The 18,416-nt window shown below is 36.2% G+C and overlaps 1 long non-coding RNA gene across 4 annotated transcripts; it reads left to right on the plus strand.

The window, feature by feature from the left end:
* The first annotated feature begins 3,028 nt into the window (after positions 1 to 3,028).
* Positions 3,029 to 6,211, plus strand: LOC125386986. 4 transcript variants are annotated; one of them, XR_007227588.1, is made up of 5 exons: positions 3,029 to 3,405; positions 3,478 to 3,603; positions 5,185 to 5,272; positions 5,427 to 5,568; positions 5,813 to 6,211. It is a non-coding gene; the product is annotated as an uncharacterized LOC125386986 (long non-coding RNA). The 4 variants fall into 4 exon arrangements; XR_007227585.1 differs by having other exon boundaries at positions 3,056 to 3,603; positions 5,813 to 6,203; XR_007227586.1 differs by lacking the exon at positions 3,478 to 3,603 and having other exon boundaries at positions 3,056 to 3,405; positions 5,813 to 6,203.
* Positions 6,212 to 18,416: the final 12,205 nt, after the last annotated feature.

An 18,416-nucleotide genomic window follows, 5' to 3' on the forward strand; every position in this document is an offset into this window, starting at 1 on the left:
TCTCATGTTGTTGTTGTGCCTCGGAACACGGATACAGCCTTGACGCTCGAAGCATATCGATAGACGAAACAAAGTCACCTTTATGGGCAACCGTCGATCTTAGACAAATTCAAATTTTCCGACTTCTCCCCCCCCCCCAGACCAGTATAAATAAACAGATGTGATCACAGGCGAGACATTATAATACCAAGTGATACGAATTAGCGATCAATATCTGCGAGTCGGGTTTTCCGCAAGCGAACATACACTATTGTTGCGAACACAGTGAACGAACGTCTTTTGTACTTTTCTTTATTTGTTTAACTTATTCGAAATATATTTGACGGGTTGCGACAGCAATCTCTCGCTCTCGTTATTTTACATTATCTATCCACAACCAACCCTCCACAGCAGTATTAAGCCAAGATCATTTTACCATAGAAGAATAGCAATTCAAACAAATTAAAAAATTATAATTAATCTAAGAACGCTTTAAAAACATTGTTGTGTTTGTTTTGTAGTAACCAAGAAATTTGACTTTTAACCTAAGAATATATATGCCACAAATAATTTTATGTAGAAATAAACATAAATAATATTAAATAAATAGAATTTTTCTTATTGAAATGTGACAGTCCATAATAAAGGACGAATGAAACAAGAAAAAGTAACTTTAACAAAGAAGAAATTTATAAAAATTTATTCCTAAAAAGCTTTGGCCAATCAGATAAGTGAAATAAAAGTACAAGAAACAACTAATATTAGATGAAACGTAATGTATTCTCTCAACGTACATTCGCGAAGCGGTTTATTTTATATTCATTTCCTAGATTCTTCGTTTCCACCCAGTCATGGCAGATCAGAATTATTTTATGAAAATTAAAAATTTTCTACATCAAATCAGTTTTACTTGCAAGACCTCATATATTTCTAAATTATTCGCACAAAATTAGTACAGCGCGCAAACATTAAAAGGAAATAAGCGATACAGTAGCCCAAACAAACAAGGACAAAGATTAAAATAACAGATCAAAAATAGCAGTTATTATTCAAATTTGTATGAAAAGTCATTGAGAAAGTAAATTCTTCTTTAAATGAAAGACGATTATGTATATAAAAATCAAAAATGTGATGAAAATACAAAAAACATAAAAGAAGAAAACTGTATTCTATATTACGACTTACTTATAATAATTTCCTTTCCAATTACTGTACTACCCCATCCATCCTAGAACAAATTTTTAGGTTAAAATTATTTATACGAAACTAATATGTATACGAATCTTTTCATTTTATAAAATTGTACGTATAAAATATTCATCTTCGCTAAATCTCTTTTTACAGAAACTTTGCAGATCAAGTTTCTAAACAAATAAATTTTTATACGATGTACACTCTGTCTTGACTCGAAAATGAATGACGATTGAACAGCATCGATTTCTAGGATAACAGTGACGACAAAGGAGTAGTGTTACTTGCTGATTGGCTACGCTTCAGGATTAGAAGCGGAACATGTACACAATCATTACGCAGTTACCTTGTGCCATGCTTGTAAAATCTAAATATGATTCTTTTTTTAATTTTCCATGGTTATACTTCAATTTAAAGATTAATTAAATAGATGTTTGATAACGATTTTAATACCGAAAATAACGATTATTATACACCGAATTTTTATATGATTTTATATAATAAAATATGTAAAATATGTAAATACGTATAATAAAATACGTATCTGTTATGTACAATGGCTCACGAAAGTATTCGAATGCTCGCTATTGAAACTTTAAAGATATAGATATATATAAAGATAAAGGTGTGTGTGTGTGTGTGTGTGTGTGTGTGTGTGTGTGTGTGTGTGTGTGTGTGTGTGTGTGTGTGTGTGTGTGTGTGTGTGTGTGTGTGTGTGTGTGTGTGTGTGTGTGTGTGTGTGTGTGTGTGTGTGTGTGTGTGTGTGTGTGTGTGTGTAATGCACTTGATATTTCAAAGTATTTTTATAACTACAGTAAGATACAGATATCCAAATTATGCCTGTAAAATTGGATAATATTTGTAGAGGTTGATTTGTAGAAGTTCTATAGATGTATTGTTACTTCTATAGTTAAATGTACAAACATACCATGTATTTTCATCACGTTCATCATTAATGCAATAAATGATATTTATTTTCTTATTGAAATAGGATATTTTGTAACAAAAGGAAAAAGACAGACTTACCATATCAGTATAGAAAAGAATTTATAAAGATTTATACTGCAATAAGTTTTGAATATGATAATATGCATTTATCATAAATTGCACATATTTTTGAAAATATTTCTTACAAAATTCGGGTCAATCAGATAACTAGAACAAAAAATCCAAGAAGCAACTAGTATTAAGAGAAAACAAGACTATATTAGAGTTATTAAAGAATATTAATTTTTAAGCATTCTGGATATATGAATATTTGTTACAAAAGATTTTATCGGTTGTTATTAACCATTATCGATGACACAATTTGTTTTTGGATACAAATAATCACTCGACGACAAAAACACTCCTTTGCAGAAAAAAATAAATTTATGGAAAGGACGATAGAACTGACATATGAAACTCTTACATGAATATAAATGTTAACAAGTATCTAACCAAAAAAAAATCATTAAGAAAAGTGACTATAAATCTAATATAATAAAGGCCAAAAATAATGAAAGTAAGCAAGACAGTATAAGAAAACTGTATTTGTTTTTATGACTTACTTTTACACGTACAATAATTTATTTGGTTATTGTAGGATCCATTGTAGAGAGAGAACAAAGTTTTCCGATTAAAATAACTCGCACAAAGTATTCAATTTATAAATATTCAGTTATAAAATATTTCACAAACTTCACAAGCCAACCTTCTAATAATCAAATTCTATTCTTCATTTAGCACTTGCAAGTAGTTAATACTTGTTAGACACAACCACGTGCCATGTGAATTCTACTACCATACTACGTTCATTAGCTACGCTTCAAAGTTATAAGCGGATCCTGCGTACAACTGTGCAAAATATTTCAATTATAAGACTAATATTTAAAAATGATTTTATTATCCTGAAGATTATCATTATTATGCTACGGATTTTTACATAGATATCTGTTGGAACTTGAGCTGATTCACGTAGTACGAGTCATGTGAAAGCCGGAACCGTGGAAAGTGAACTATGAGAGAGTGTGATCAATATTTTTTTTATTTATTTCTTTTTATTCACAATTTGTACAATTTGGACATTTGGTAGAATTTTTTAACAGTAATATTATCATGTCGGTGGCTACCCCCAGCGGAGTGCCATCCTCGCGTTTGCTAGGTTATATCCTTTGTGAGGTCTGCTGAGTGTTTCCTTTTTAGTCTTCTTTCCATGTTTGAGGCGTTGATCGTCTCCGCAGCTAGCCGGTTTGAGTGTGTTGCTATTCTTTCTTTGTATCTTTCCGCATAACTGCTAATTACTTGCTTGACCGTTGGTATTCTCAGGTTCCTCCGTATGTCCTCGTTTCTAACGTACCATGGGATGTTTACTATCATTCTAAGAATTTTAGTTTGCATTGTCTCTATTTTGTTTATACGACTCATTGCTGCCGTCCCCCATAGTGGTATTCCGTAAGTCCAGATTGGTTTTACGATCGTTTTGTATATTTTTAATTTATTTTCTTTGTATAATTTGGATTTTGCCAATTGTCTCCTTGTTGTCTGTATTTTGTCTATTATTGATTTGGTATGCTGTTTCCATGTGAGTTGTGTATCTAAGTGAAGTCCTAGATATTTGACCTGTTTTGTTTGTGTTATGTGCGTGCCGTTCAGAAGGATGTTTGGTGGTATCTGTTTTCGCAGCGTGATATGGTTGCATTTATTGGGCTTTGCTTTTATTTGTTTTTCTTGTAGCCACTTTTCTACTTTTGTGATATGTTTTTATAGTAATATGTAAATGTCAGTAGTTTGCTATTGGTAGTTGGTGGTATGTTAGTCGTGTATAATGTGTATATATAATGTAAAGTATCGAGCCTAGGACGCTTCTTTGCGTACCCCTGCCTTGATGTCTTTAACTTCAGAGTATGTGTCCTTGATTCTTATTACAAAGGTTCTGCTGCTTAAGTAAGATTTTATTAATTGCCTCTATCTACATCTCTGCTATTACAACTCTTGGGTCCCGATTTTTGTGCAGTTTTCGAATGTTTCCTGTATTATCAAAAAATGCAATAATAATTCAGAAAGAATTGTGCCTACAGACGAAGTTTAGCTGTTTTTTCAATTAAAATATACTCCCAGTAGTGATATTTCAGCACTTTGATGATATCTTAGAATTTGCAGTAAAGCAATTACATAGATTTTCTTTATTGAACATCTACTGCTGACTACAGGGATAGTGGCAGGCAGTGTTACTCGATCCGAAAACGAATATCGACGGAGCAACAAAACTTTTATATTATTGACCCATTTTTTTAGGAAATTTCCATCAACATGTTCGTGTGGTTAAAATAATACGAAACACGATATAATTTGTTAATATCGGCAAACTACTATAGGTTTCTTTGTAAGCGAAAGACATCAGAGAGGACGATCGCTGAGAAAGCGAGCCTCTCAAGTTTTTGTTCGACGATATTACGTCCCTGTGTGCCCCGAAATTCCGAAGAAGACAAGCGAACGCGGTTCTGTTTCCCGCATATAGTTCAATTCTTTGGTTTAATAACTGATATCTTGCATTACGCTTATCTGTTTTTTTATTTGTTAGACCATTTACAATCAATTGTCATTGAGAATTATATTAGATCATCCCATAAGTTCGTGCTGACCTTTGTGTGTACATTTCATATTTTAAAGAAAAACAAGAGAACTTTTATCGAGACGGAATAATGAAAAATGGGAAGAGGTTGTACAACGAGAGGGGGATTACATTTTTTCATGAAACTGAAAGGTATGTAAACGATCTTAACATATATAACCGCTCGAAAAACGGCACGAACTTATGGGATGACTTAATAAGTAAATTATTTTGGCGTGGTACTGTGACTTGGATTATAAGAGTTTATAGTATGTTTGATTCTAATTGAATCTAATGCTTCAATCTAAAGGGTATTGTCTTTTTAGTCTGCGGATCTGATCCATCGTGTCAAGTAATTGGGTAACTAGTGGGTTTACGCTTATCTGACATGTAATTACAATGTAACTTCCTTTTTGTTTCAGATTCCATTCAAATGCCACATTTATTGTAAATTGCGATGAACTTGTTGACATTCTTACAAACATCGTGGTCCTTTCTCTATTTCGTTGGGTACTTTTCATTTCTAACGTATTAAACATTTTCTACTAGTAAGAATAAGGAATAAAGTAAACAACAAAGTTGAGATACAACAATACACCTTACAGAATTCATATTTAGACAAACCAGTTTAAAAAGAGGAAGTAATTTAACGCTCGTATTGCAGTGTCGGAGTCCGTTCGAACTAGTCGACTAATGACGGAAGTTATTTATGTTACAAAGATAAGAAGCCGAACGCGTCTTTAAATGACAGATTTAACGCCAGTATTACTCAGTTCATAGATCACTCGCAATATTTAATTGCAATAGTAAGTGTACATGTATACTATTGGCATTTTCAATGTTTTCGCGAGCGCAGGAACCGACTTCTAAATTTTTTCTCAGTTTCGAGCCTCGACTGTCATTCAATCCTTTTCTTTTGTACTCTACTTATCTTTTTATCTATATTACATTCTATTACTCTATATATATACTACTCTTTTAACAGGCAATCTCAATCTAAAATATTTAGCTCTACTTTAGCTCTACTCTACTTTAGGAAATATGTTATAGGTGTCTGTGCCGATCATTTCTTGCCTGCAATGTTCAAACCAAATTCCACAAAAAATACGAATAGAAGGAAAAGGTTGAAGATCAATGCCGTGCCCGAACCATCAAAGTATTTATTAGAAAATAATGAAGAAAAAGAAAATGTACAAAAAAGGCAGCTCGTGATTAAAAAAGCAGATGATGAGAGAAGAAGAAGGTCAAAACGAAGACAAATGACATCAATACCATCACTATCACTGCCAACAACAGCAAGTGAACGTGACGTAGTTTATTGGTATAGACGTTCTCTTTTCTTGGTGTCAAAAATGACATTGTGTAAAAAGTAAATTTTAATAATTTCACACCACCTTCGTACACATATAGTGAGTAACTTTAATATTTGGATATAACAAAATTTTTATTTTATTGCGCTATAATTTTGTTCATAACAGGAAAAAACGTAAATGGTATAGTTAGTTACTTATTATAATATTATACAATATTTAGGTACTCTGTTTAGTTAACAAGAGTATAAATATTATTTACATAACATCCAGAGCTTGTTAAATAATACGTATTAAATGAAACATTACTCTAATATTCGGACTTTAAAATATAAGTAATTCTTTTCTTTATTATTTATTATTTATTACATTTTACAAGTGATGTATAGAGTAACCTTCTTGATCAATAACTTCCTTCAAACGTTGTGGCATATTACAAATTATTTGTTCAGGTATCCAGTATTAATACTATTCCATTCTTCCTTTAATCGCTGTTTCAGCACTTCTTTTGACATTATTGGAATTTTTCTAATTCACCTTTCTAGTTCTTCCCATAGGTTTCGAATCGGGTTCAGATTTGGTGACTGAGGTGCAGGGTGTAATAATTTTGGATAGTTATGCAACAAATATTTCCATATGCGGACCTTATGTTTAAGATCGTTATCTTGATAGTACTTAAATATATCAACAATCCCTATTTTCAAAGCACTTTTGAGTAAATTTTTTTTTAATATTTAAATATCTATATTCGTCCATAATGTTATCAACAAAATCTAATTCGCCCGTTCCAAACATTGAAATACATCCCCACGCAAGCACGTTTCCATTACCATATTTTACAATGGGTTTCGTAATTTTCAATTAAAATTCTTTATTCTTCTTCCGCCATATTATTCGCCGCCCATCTGAACTAAAAATGTTAAATGTACTTTCATCACTAAAAATTACGTCATTTCGCCATGTATCTTCTTTTAAAACAAATTCTCGTGCATAGTTTACTTTTTTCTTTCTATTCGCTTCGTTTACAAATGGCTGTCTCCGAGCAACTCTTTCACTGTAATAGCCTTTTTTCAATGTTCTGCGCATGGTTTGAGAGTACACCTTCTTTTTAGTCTTTATCAAAAGTTCTTCAGCTAGTTTCGGACCACTTATCAGGCCTGTAAGTATGAAACCGGAATTTGCCTATAGATGGTCCTAGCTGATAATGTAGTTATCACTAAACTGCATCATTGATGCCAAAAGTCTTTGTTGACATCTCACAAGCATTTTCGACTCAGAACAATACAAGTTTCATACAACAGCATAGTTTGTAATAGCGTTGAACATGTCGAATTTTGTGCCTGGAAACTACGATTTGCGGACAGCATTGATTTTCTGTTACCATTTGAAGAAAACTGCTGCAGAATCGCATCGAATGCTTGTCGAAGCTTACGGTGAGCATGCTCTTCGTAAATCACAGTGCTTTGAGTGGTTTAAAAAATTCAGGAGTGGCAAGTTTGACGTGAGGAACGAAGAGCGTGGAACGTGGAACGTGATCTATTACGAGCTGTTAAAACCTGGCGAAACCGTTAATACTGAGCGCTACCAACAACAAATGATCGATTTGAATCAAGCTTTGCGTGAAAAACGACCAGAATATCAAAAAAGGCAACACAAAGTAATTTTGCTTCATGATAATGCACCATCACATACACCAAAACTGGTCAAGGAATCGATCGAAGCGTTCAGTTGAGAAATACTTTCGCACGCGGCTTACTCACCAGACTTGGCTCCGTCCGATTACTATTTATTTGCATCGATGGGACACGCACTTTCTGACCAGCACTTCACTTCTTACGAAGATGTACGAAAATGGCTCGATGACTGGTTTGCCTCAAAAGAGCGACAGTTTTTTTGGCGTGGCATCCACCAATTACCAGACAGGTGGGAAAAATGTATACCTAGCGATGGGCAATACTTCGAATAAAATTTTTTTAGTCATTTTCATACAATAAACGTGTATTTTCTATACAAAATTTCCGGTTTCATATTTACATGCCTGGTAATGAAGGATTTACTTTTACTTTTGTTATTATTTTCCTTTCGTTACGGATATCCAACTTCTTTGGTTGTCCTTTTGTAGTACAGATTCTACACGATCTTCTTGTTTAAACCTTCTAATTATATCTCTTACCGTGCTCTTACTTAAATTGAGCATAGCAGCAATTTGTCTATACAATTTTCCATTAGCATTATGAAAAATTACAAATTAATGTATATATTTGTTATTAAATATAGGTCGGGGTTGATATTCAATTGATCCACACGGATTGAATATTGCACTTTTTATTTCACCTCCTCATACAAACCGTCTGAACACGCCGGATACGCTTAAGCAATTAACGCGTGGTCGACTTCTAAGACAAAATAGCGTCGTTAGAAGTCGTACCAACTTAACTTCTAGGAACTAGCGGTCATACCAACTTGGCGTTTCTCGACAATATTGAATAGATTGTGTAGATATGTATATAATAGATATAGATATGTATGTAATATCGTAAATATGTGAATTTCGCGAATATCGAAACGCAACTGATGCAACGTTTGGTATATATGGTAAACATATGGTACATATTTACATACAGAGTGTTAAGATTTTATATATATCTCGAAATAGAGAAAGCAGACGTATGGATGAATGTATCATAGAAATTCTTTATTCAGAAATGTTGAAAATTAGAATTTCCAATGGTTTCTATTTTATATGATAATATATTGATAGATGGATTTATTACAATGGATTAAACAGAAGACAATGATTATTTAACTTGAATTTAATGCAGTTGTCACGTAAAATAAAAAAAGGAAATCTCAGGTGAAAAGAAAACATACACTGTTTCTTTTTTGTTTGTCACCCCTCAATATCCCCACTACCCTGTAGGCGTACGTGATCGTTGCCACGCTTCTAGAACATTCGGTGGAAGGACCGTCGGGATATCGATGACTCATTAGGCATTTCGGCGATATACATCGTCGCCAAGGCCGCCACGTCTTTATCTTCATCATCAGTCCATCGGATTTGAAGGATGCCGGTCGTGACACAGTAGTTGACAACTCTTGATTAACGACTCTTGACTATTGACTCTCAACCACTGCGATACCGAAATATATTGATGGCCGTTAGGTCTATTGAAGTTTTCCGACTCTTTCGGCTTGTCGTCATTTGCGCTTTATCGTCGACATTGTCTGTATGTAGACGATCTTTCCGCGGTACAATAATAAAGACCAAAGAAGCCGCCGTAAAACTAAGCACTAGAAAAAATGTAGAATTTTCCTAGAATTGAAACCCTCTTCAGCACGGGGTAACGAACATAGCCTCCGAATTTCGGAGTATGAAGTATCGCGAATGCTGCTGCACCTCTGTGTCCGAATAATAAAATAACATTAAAATCAGACCTTGTTTCATTTAAGACATATTATTTGTCAAATATTGCAAGTTACGGAAATAAAATTTATACTGTTGTTAACTAGATACGGTGCCTTAATATTATTATACATAGGAAAAATCGGGAGAATAATCACTCAACGATCGAAGGAACAGCAGACAAAAATTTGCACGAAACGTTTCAGTTAAACAACCCTAGCAGAATACCGGAGGTATAACAGAATAAGCAGGTCGTTCGATATATTTAGAGAAAGCAACTGTCATTGCAGAGACATCCGCATACTTGCACAGGAATCACCGCGGAGTAATAGAAATTTTGAAACGTTCAAACAATTTGTGCGCAAAGACAACGAGTATAACATCGACTCGATTTTCCAGCCTTCTCTTCTGGTTTCTAATTCAAACGGGCAATCAAATTAAATTACTTTCGGTTAAATCTTCCGAGTGCAGCATCCGGTGCGATCTTCCGAGTTGAGTCATGAGTTTGATCAGGCAATCGAAATGTAACTCATGGAGATTATATGGTGTAAATGGAGAGAGTGGGGCTTGAAACTGGCTTGAAGCTAGCCTGAAACTGACCTGGAACTGGCCTGAACAAGCAGGCCGCTATGTCAATGAAACGTTGGCGCAAATTACAGGTACAAAATGCTCGCGAGAAACCAACATCGTGACAAGCACGTAATTGTCGAAAGGGTGCGAAGGAACGTTTTCAAGGAAGAACCTGATGTTTTTAAGGGGCATGGTTTCGACTATAATTCGCAGCGTAACGACATATCCAACGAGGATTTGGAACCTATTGACTAATGCGTCTCCTGCAACATGATTGAACTAACAACGTTATTTGCAGGAATTCGTCTTCAAACACACAGACGCAGAGGCGTATACGCAATAAACGGATGAAATATAAGTTTGTCCAAGCAATATCGATCCTCCGATAGCCTTTTGTTAGATAGCCCCCCTAAAGCAGGAGAAATAAAAGGAACCATGTCACACGAATTTCAATTGGAACTCTTCCAAATATTCCGTAATTAGGAAGCAAAGCAAACGAGTGTTGCGTCATCGTTACAAACATAGCATTGGACGTTACAAGTTCACACAAAGTTTGATTATGCCGAATCTCGTATTCTCGAACACGACATCAAAAGTCCCGGACAAAATGAAAGCTCATCATAACTGGGTGATTTCTATTTGTGTAGTAACTTGAATAAGTCTTTAGAGGAAGGACAAGTAATGATGTTTTGGTTTAACAAGTGATATTCAATACAACGAACTGATTACAATACTGTCGTACGTCCTATTATTATACTCGGCTCTCAACTTCCTGATTCACACTTTCCGGCTCCTCCACTCACGCTCTCCAGCTTCTCAACTCACACTGTACGATTTCCCAAATAACTAATGCCCTATGGGCTAGCATCCCTTTGTTTTTTTCTTAGCCCCACCGTGCATGTGTTCCGCGAAGGCCAGGGTCACGTAGGCCTTTTCTACGAAACTATCCACTTGAAAGACCGACGCCACATTGATGGAACCAACGGCGTCTCGGCTCTCGCCACATTGTTTATGGTTCGACCGATATCTTAGGCCTTTTGTCCACGATACTACATTTGTTACCCAATTTGTTCGACTTTTAACTTGAAAACTTAAGCTGTTATTTTGGATCTTGGTTGGCCACGAGCCAACGTTCTGACGTATCGGACAATTATGCTATTCGGTTGCGTGTTGTAATCTTCTTGGTTGCTTAAACACAGATGGTTTACCAATTTCGACGGTAGATGGGTTTCCTCGATTTGGACGGCATTTTTCCATTCGAGCGATGCACCAGTTGCTCAGAAGTTGCTCGGGTTTCGCAGTAAGGCGTTCGACCGCATTGAAAAATATCTTATTTCCGACGGCGACGCGTCTGGGATGGCTGCTATCGCTAGCGAATGTTTACACCGGTCTGATAGATTGCCGTCGCCGCGTATCGGAAAGGGGACTAGTCAAGCTGCCGATACGTTGCGTCGTACGACTTCCTCGTCCAACCAGATCCTCTATCCCGTCAATTTCCAACCCGCGATCACTAGTAAAGCACCTCGAAAGGCATCATCAGAAACTCGTTTAGCACCAGTCGATGATTCCTGCCGCTCGTCATGTTCGTGTTGCTTAGATTTATCTGACATTTATCATCCTGCTGATTCGGTACCTGGTGTTCTTCAGGGGCGTTCGGTACTGCCATTATCTCCGAAAAATGAAAACTATGCGAAACACCGGGCAACGAATAGCTTCTGGCGCGCCATAATGACGCGTGCGACTTTTGTTCATGGTTTCTTGTACCGTATTAAATAGCCGCGCGCCCTATGGGAAGTGTAGCACGTCAAAGGTCACAGCAGAAGTTGTTTAGAGTTCGCGTTCATTAAATCTTTATGGATGAAAGTTTGGAAGTTTAACGAGTGTTTGGATATGAAGTCGAGAGCCTGGGAATGAAATAGGGAAAATCTTCGATGGCGATAATTGGACTTATGTATTATTCAACATCGCTTTGAGGATGCTATTAAAAAGAATTGCTGAAGTACACATTGCCTGGCGGAAAGTTTGAGAATCGAGATTGTTTTGTAAATAGAGTACATAGGGATCATTTTTCTTTGAATTTCAATATCAATTAGAGTTTCAAAATTATCAAGGCGTTGCATTCCATTTGAATATATCGTCCTTTCGGTCACAGTTTTTATAGATTCCGGAATATAAGAGACTATATCGGCCAATGCTTTGCAAATTGTACCACGTTGTCCTTTATTTCGATAATCCTGTGCAGCGAGCAGCATTACGTTATATAGTACTACGTTATATAGTATTACGCAAGTCGAAAGGGCCTGATTTCCTATACAAAAATAAGTCGAGGATGAAGTGACAATTTCTGACACATGACTTGGTTTTCCAGAAAATCAGTTATGAAGTTCCGTCCATTTGATTCGCTACTTTTTAAGTATACGCGTACCTACATGACGGAACTTCACAATCCATTGTTTGGGAAACGAAGCCAGGAAAAATTTTATATATCTGTCTGCACGTCTGAAAATACCATTTATCCTCATATATACATGTATGTTTTCTTAAATATTTAGTCTATTCGATAACATGAAATAACAAAACTGATTACCTCAGCCAACGTTCATACCGCGTTGAAAATACTCGTTCTCGTCCGATCACGAAAGTCAAGCAGCGCTGGGATGGGTGACCGCTTGGGAACTCCGTGTGACGTTTGCTCTTTTTACTTTTCTCAACACTTAGCCAATCGAACAATCAGATTTAATGTTTTTAATTTTGACTATATCTTTTTATACTTTTAATTTGATGTTTTGTATAAACAATATGCGAAATCGTTAAACAACATCATTACCGCAAAATATAACTGACCATTTAAATAATTTTTGGACTTCTCTATTTTTCAAGTATTAGTGAATATTAGCCCTTACTTAGAAAAACGCACGATTGACAGCGTGTAGGTTTGCCTGTGCGCGCACAAAATCCGATTAAGAATTGCTCTCTGCAGAAATCCTTTACATGCAAGAATGTACTTTCTTCCAATAATACATTAGAATTATATTCCTCTTAGATCCATCGTCAGTGCCATAATTTCTCACATCCAAAATATTCTCGCGAGCTTCGATGTCATTGTGTCACTATTCTCAAGAGCGCTTATTCTCGATACCTTCGACATCGTGAAATACCTCTCACACTTTTCATCCGACCTAGTGGACACTGCCTCACCAGTCCACATTTTTCGGTAAACGATAAATTTTATAAACAAACATCAGGAACAGCTATAGGCCTGTCTGTGTCGCATATCGTAGACAATATCTGGATGGAATATTTTGAAACGCAGACCCTCAGAGAGACCTGTAGGAGGCCAACAATATAGTACAAATATGCAGATGATTGTTTTGTTGTCTGGCCACATGGACGAGACGAACTATACCTACTCCTAAACAGAAACAAACTTATATTATTATCAACAAAGTAATAATAATAAAAATGAGCTAAAGAAGAATAAAATTTGGATTGATACTAACATTGAAGAAATGAAAAAATTTTAGAATTTCTTGTCAGAATAGTAAAAAAATTAGAAAAATTCGACTGTTGGTCTAATCACCCATTATTATGTATATCTATTTCCGGGAACATAATTTAAAAAAATAAATCCCAACAATTATGAGAGTATTAGCATTTTGATAATAATGAGTATTGTCACAAAAGGCAAAGTAAGAAAAAACTGAGGAATATCACAATGTTAAAAAACTAATACTCCAAAAGAGAAGTCTATAGAATCTCGTTAAAAAAGCATTCTGGTACAAACATGGAATTTAATAAAAAATTTGATAACCATGATACCCACAATATGGTTGAATATATAAATAAAAGAAACAAAAAAGGGAGAAGATTAAACGCCCCTAACCCTAATCGTAATCTGAACTCGACAAATATATATTTCTTCATCATTGGAGAATACCTTTCCAAGGCTATTTTATAACTTTACCAATAATAGATGTAAACTTTCAAGATATGAAGGCAGCGAAAGATATTCAAATTAACAGAAAAAACATCCGTTTAAAATATTTTAACAAGAAACTGTCTGATAAATTAGGAAGCGTGAAGAATGCAAGCCATTGTTCCTGTAAAAATAGTATCAGTCTATTCAGTATACATTGGTATATAAACATTGGAATGATGGGAAGAAACCATTTCTCTACGCTTTATAAAAACAGCGAAACAAAGTCACACGTATGTGAGAGCGGCCGATAAGCGATGACTCACGAAATCACACGTGGTGCGGCCGTCAATGTGTTGATTCAATTAGGAGTGATTATCATCTATGTATTCAGTTTGGATTCGCTTTAGAATTAGATTAGGCTAAGGATTTTGATTAAGTCTCTGCGAGGCGACCGATAACGCTTCCGTGAAAGAATAAGGAATTAATTATAAAAATATTAGAAGAATGTAATTAAATGATTGAATGATGAATTTGTTGAAAATGGCAATGTGAGTTCGTGCTCTCCATCCATATGCAGATGAGTTAGTTACAAGAAATACTAATCAGAAGATAGTTCTAGTTACATTCGATAGATTTAATCGTTTGGTTTATGATGTTCTTTTGTTTTTATCTCTAGTGTTACGCCGCGCAAGACATCTGCACTCCATCCCGCGCGGCTTGACAGCCAACGGTCTACGTGCCGTCCATCGAACCCTCCATAGGCCCAAGGATCCACCATGTAGCGGCACTCGACAGCAAACTTCCCAACGGTTTCTGTCCCGTGCCTCGCTACACAAGGACTCTACCTTGCGAACAGATGATTGCCAGATGTCGATACACTCTCTCCGAATATTTACAGCGAGCCTAAGGACCCGCTATAAATCTTAGGATCCATGCAGCTAAGATTCTCTAAAGGAACAGATAGTCTTTGTCTCAATAGTCCCTACACATACCACCCACTACGGAAATCTGTTTTTCCTCACGTACGACGCTCCTCGCTAGCAACTTTCTCTCAAGGGCAGTTGCCATCTCTTTCCAACCACCAACTCACGATTTAGCCAATTAACAGCGACGTCCATTTCCCTCACCCTTTGAACTAACGCTTTCCTTAACGAATCCGATGATTCCGTATCCTTAGACACACCCAAGCACAGTTTTCCTAAGGAGCATCATCGCGACACAAATTCATTCTGTTCTATCGCGAGTCGCGAGGCAAGTTGGAAGACGCCGATCTGAATTGTCCGCCCGCAGTCGTATGTAATAGCGAATCGGAATTCCTCGACATCTGTGCAACCGTCCCGACTCGAACCACCGCGTAAAGTATCGCGCCGAGCTTGAACTTGTAATCTCGAACCGATATCTGTACCGTGCTTTCGGCGCGCTAGTGTATACCACAGACATAAGCAAATAAAATGTTATTGTTAACGACACGAGTGATTCTTCTATACCTATCACGCCCATCACCTCAACCATAAACTTGAAATCCTAACTGCATTGTTCGCACATATGGTTAAGTCAATCTGTTTGCCCGAAAAGACTTTCTAATCCTAGAAGTGTTTTCGGCTAGTTTTTAGAAAGCTCCATGGGTTTATTACGCGCTCTTAAGAATTACGGAGAAAGCGGGTAATGATCTAACGCAAAAAGCGGAGATGTACCTAACGGAAAAGCTGGTTTTTCCCATAAACAATGAACCACGTTGGTAGAAGGCTTCTTCCTCCTATCTTCATTCTCAACATTGGTCATAACCAATCGGCATCGCGGATCGTTGCCCTCACTTTCCTAACTAAAAATGTGAGCGACGAATCCGCGTTCTTCAGAGTTCCTACGGCTTTCACAGTTTCTACGGCTCATACTGTTCCTACTGCTTCGACTGCTCCTACTTCTCCTAAGGCTTCTACGCCATCAGGAGTGTCAACTCCACCGGTTCTCATAACCAACGAACAGTCTACTTCATACAGTCAAGGTCTAGTCATTCGATCAGTCAAAGTCAACATATACATGGATTCTCTCATCCACGAATAATCCTTTTCTTCGACACCTGTATCTTAATCAACGGCGTTATTAATGTGTGTGATTGTACAAAGTGTTGGAAATATACATTTTTATAAGCCTGTAAATCGCAGTGTTATACTACGCCTATTATCGTAACCGAAATAAGGGGATCGAACTATTCGTGGTGTCGATTATTACAATCGTAACGGGAATTTACGACTCCCGTCGACGCGTTTTCTAGCGATTGCGTCTCCCCGCGATAGCTCGAATTTGCACCTAGTCCATGTAAAAATGTGCAATATAGGTTTTTTGGCTCAGAACAGTGTGATAGATTTATCCAAAGAATAAAATAATAGCTATTGCGATCCTACCTCTGAATAAAGAAATAACAACAGAATTACATATACATAATTGATGTTATTTTGCCAAATAGAATAATTGTTACCATTTGCGCAAGAGTTACTGACTGCCTCGTGACGGTTGGATTGAAAAAACTGACCAAAATCCAATACACTGGCAGAAATCTAATACACTGATGATATTAACTTTTAATTGAGTTATAACAGCCTAATATGCGCACGTTATACTACTGTATAAAGCCCACTGGCTTTAAGTTCGTCCGATTTTCGTTTATAAACAGAAGATAAACGACCAGCAGCCAGCAATCAATACTGAAGCGTACTTGTCAATGGTCGTCTATTTTATTCACAAAGAACAGTGCATCAGGGAACATGAAAATAAGGTGCGACGCAATGATAATGATAATAGAGGAGAGGAAACGAGAGTGCTCATATCCGTATTTGTAGTTGTTTCACAGTACAGGTACTGCACCATGCGGCCAAGTACTGAATTTAACTAATATTAGTGTATCATACAGGAATCGATAAAATTAGAGATCTACCCTGTTTGGTCGAAATTTAGCATATAGAAGAACGTATGTATCTAAGTTTAAAGTTGGGAATCTGCTCTGTGTATTCGCACACTACCGTAAACAAGAAAATATTGAGTTTCACATTACAAGAATTCTAATTGTATTCTATTTAATTACACGGTTCTACGAAAAAATCTACTCTTCTATTCGCTATAGACAAGTATAAGAACGACAAAATCATGCAATAATGAAACTAATTGTAAGTTGCCTAAGAAAGGGGAATTAATTGTTTACTATATTTTTTAACGGTAACACTTATAAAGCAGGGTTAGAAATAGTAGAAAATGTCAGAACATAATAATTTATTAACAACAGACAAAGAAAATAAATAAATTTATGTCGTCGAGGAAGTGCCAACTGCTCATCGCCCTTCTTCTTGACTCTTGAAATCTGCACCCTTCTTTCTTGATGTCTTCTCGGACGCGGATCTTCCTCGGCTTTAACAGAAAGCTTTTCTTTGGATGCTCCTAGAATCATTGAAGGAACTGATTCTCCAGAAAGTGTGGTATTCGGAGCACGATTGTTTTGTAGGTTGGCTTCATAGTAATCCTTTTGTCTCGCGAATAAGAGTTTCGTTGTCATCGGTAAACCGAACCCTCGCCTTCTGGGACGAAGCCTCCTCTTCTTGGGCGATGATTCTTGTCGAGATTCAGCCTCTTTTTCTTAATTCGTCTTTTTCTTCTCGTACGAATATATTATATCATCCGAAAAGGAAATAATGGATGCACAACATTTTCCGTTTTATATTATCTTATCGAATTACATATAATTCATTTTGTTTTATCAAGATAAAGATCACAACAGATTAGGTTTCATGTTTGTATGCATCGTATAATATGCATCGTTGTAAAAGACGTGTCTGTAAAAAAACACACTTTTCGGACAATCTAAACTACTATGCATCTAGAAGAAATAAAACTGGAAGCGTAAGACATTGTATTATTTTCAAAAGTATTCACTAATATTTACTTTTGGAATAACAGAACACGATTATACATAGAGTGAGTAACTTCAATATTCGGATACCACAAAATTTTAAGTTTGTTCCACTATAATTTTGTTTACAACAGAAAAAAACCATGCATGGTCACATATATCAGGTCATCCCATAAGTTCGTGCCGACTCTTGTGTGTGTACATTTCATGTGTCGATTCATAAACATACGGCGATAAGGGGCCAATGCACTTGAGCTTAACTGATCGAGAACAGGCTAGAGCAAATTTTCATGGGTATAAATAAGGTCGTAATATGGTGAACACAGTGACTTCTAACAGTAAAAAATCATGGGTGAAATGCGTATCCATTTTCGACATCTCATGTTATATGAATTTCGGAAAGGAAGTTCTATAACAATTGCCACGAAAAACATATGTGCCGTTTACGGAGAAAATGCGTTTTCATCTCGCACCTGTAGGAAGTGGTTCCGACGTTTTAGAGCTGGGAATTTCTGTTTAGAAGACGAGGAACGCTCCGGGCGTCCTCCTCGGAC

The sequence above is a fragment of the Bombus terrestris genome, unplaced genomic scaffold (genome assembly GCF_910591885.1).
Source record: "Bombus terrestris unplaced genomic scaffold, iyBomTerr1.2, whole genome shotgun sequence".
NCBI classification, from domain to species: domain Eukaryota; kingdom Metazoa; phylum Arthropoda; class Insecta; order Hymenoptera; family Apidae; genus Bombus; species Bombus terrestris.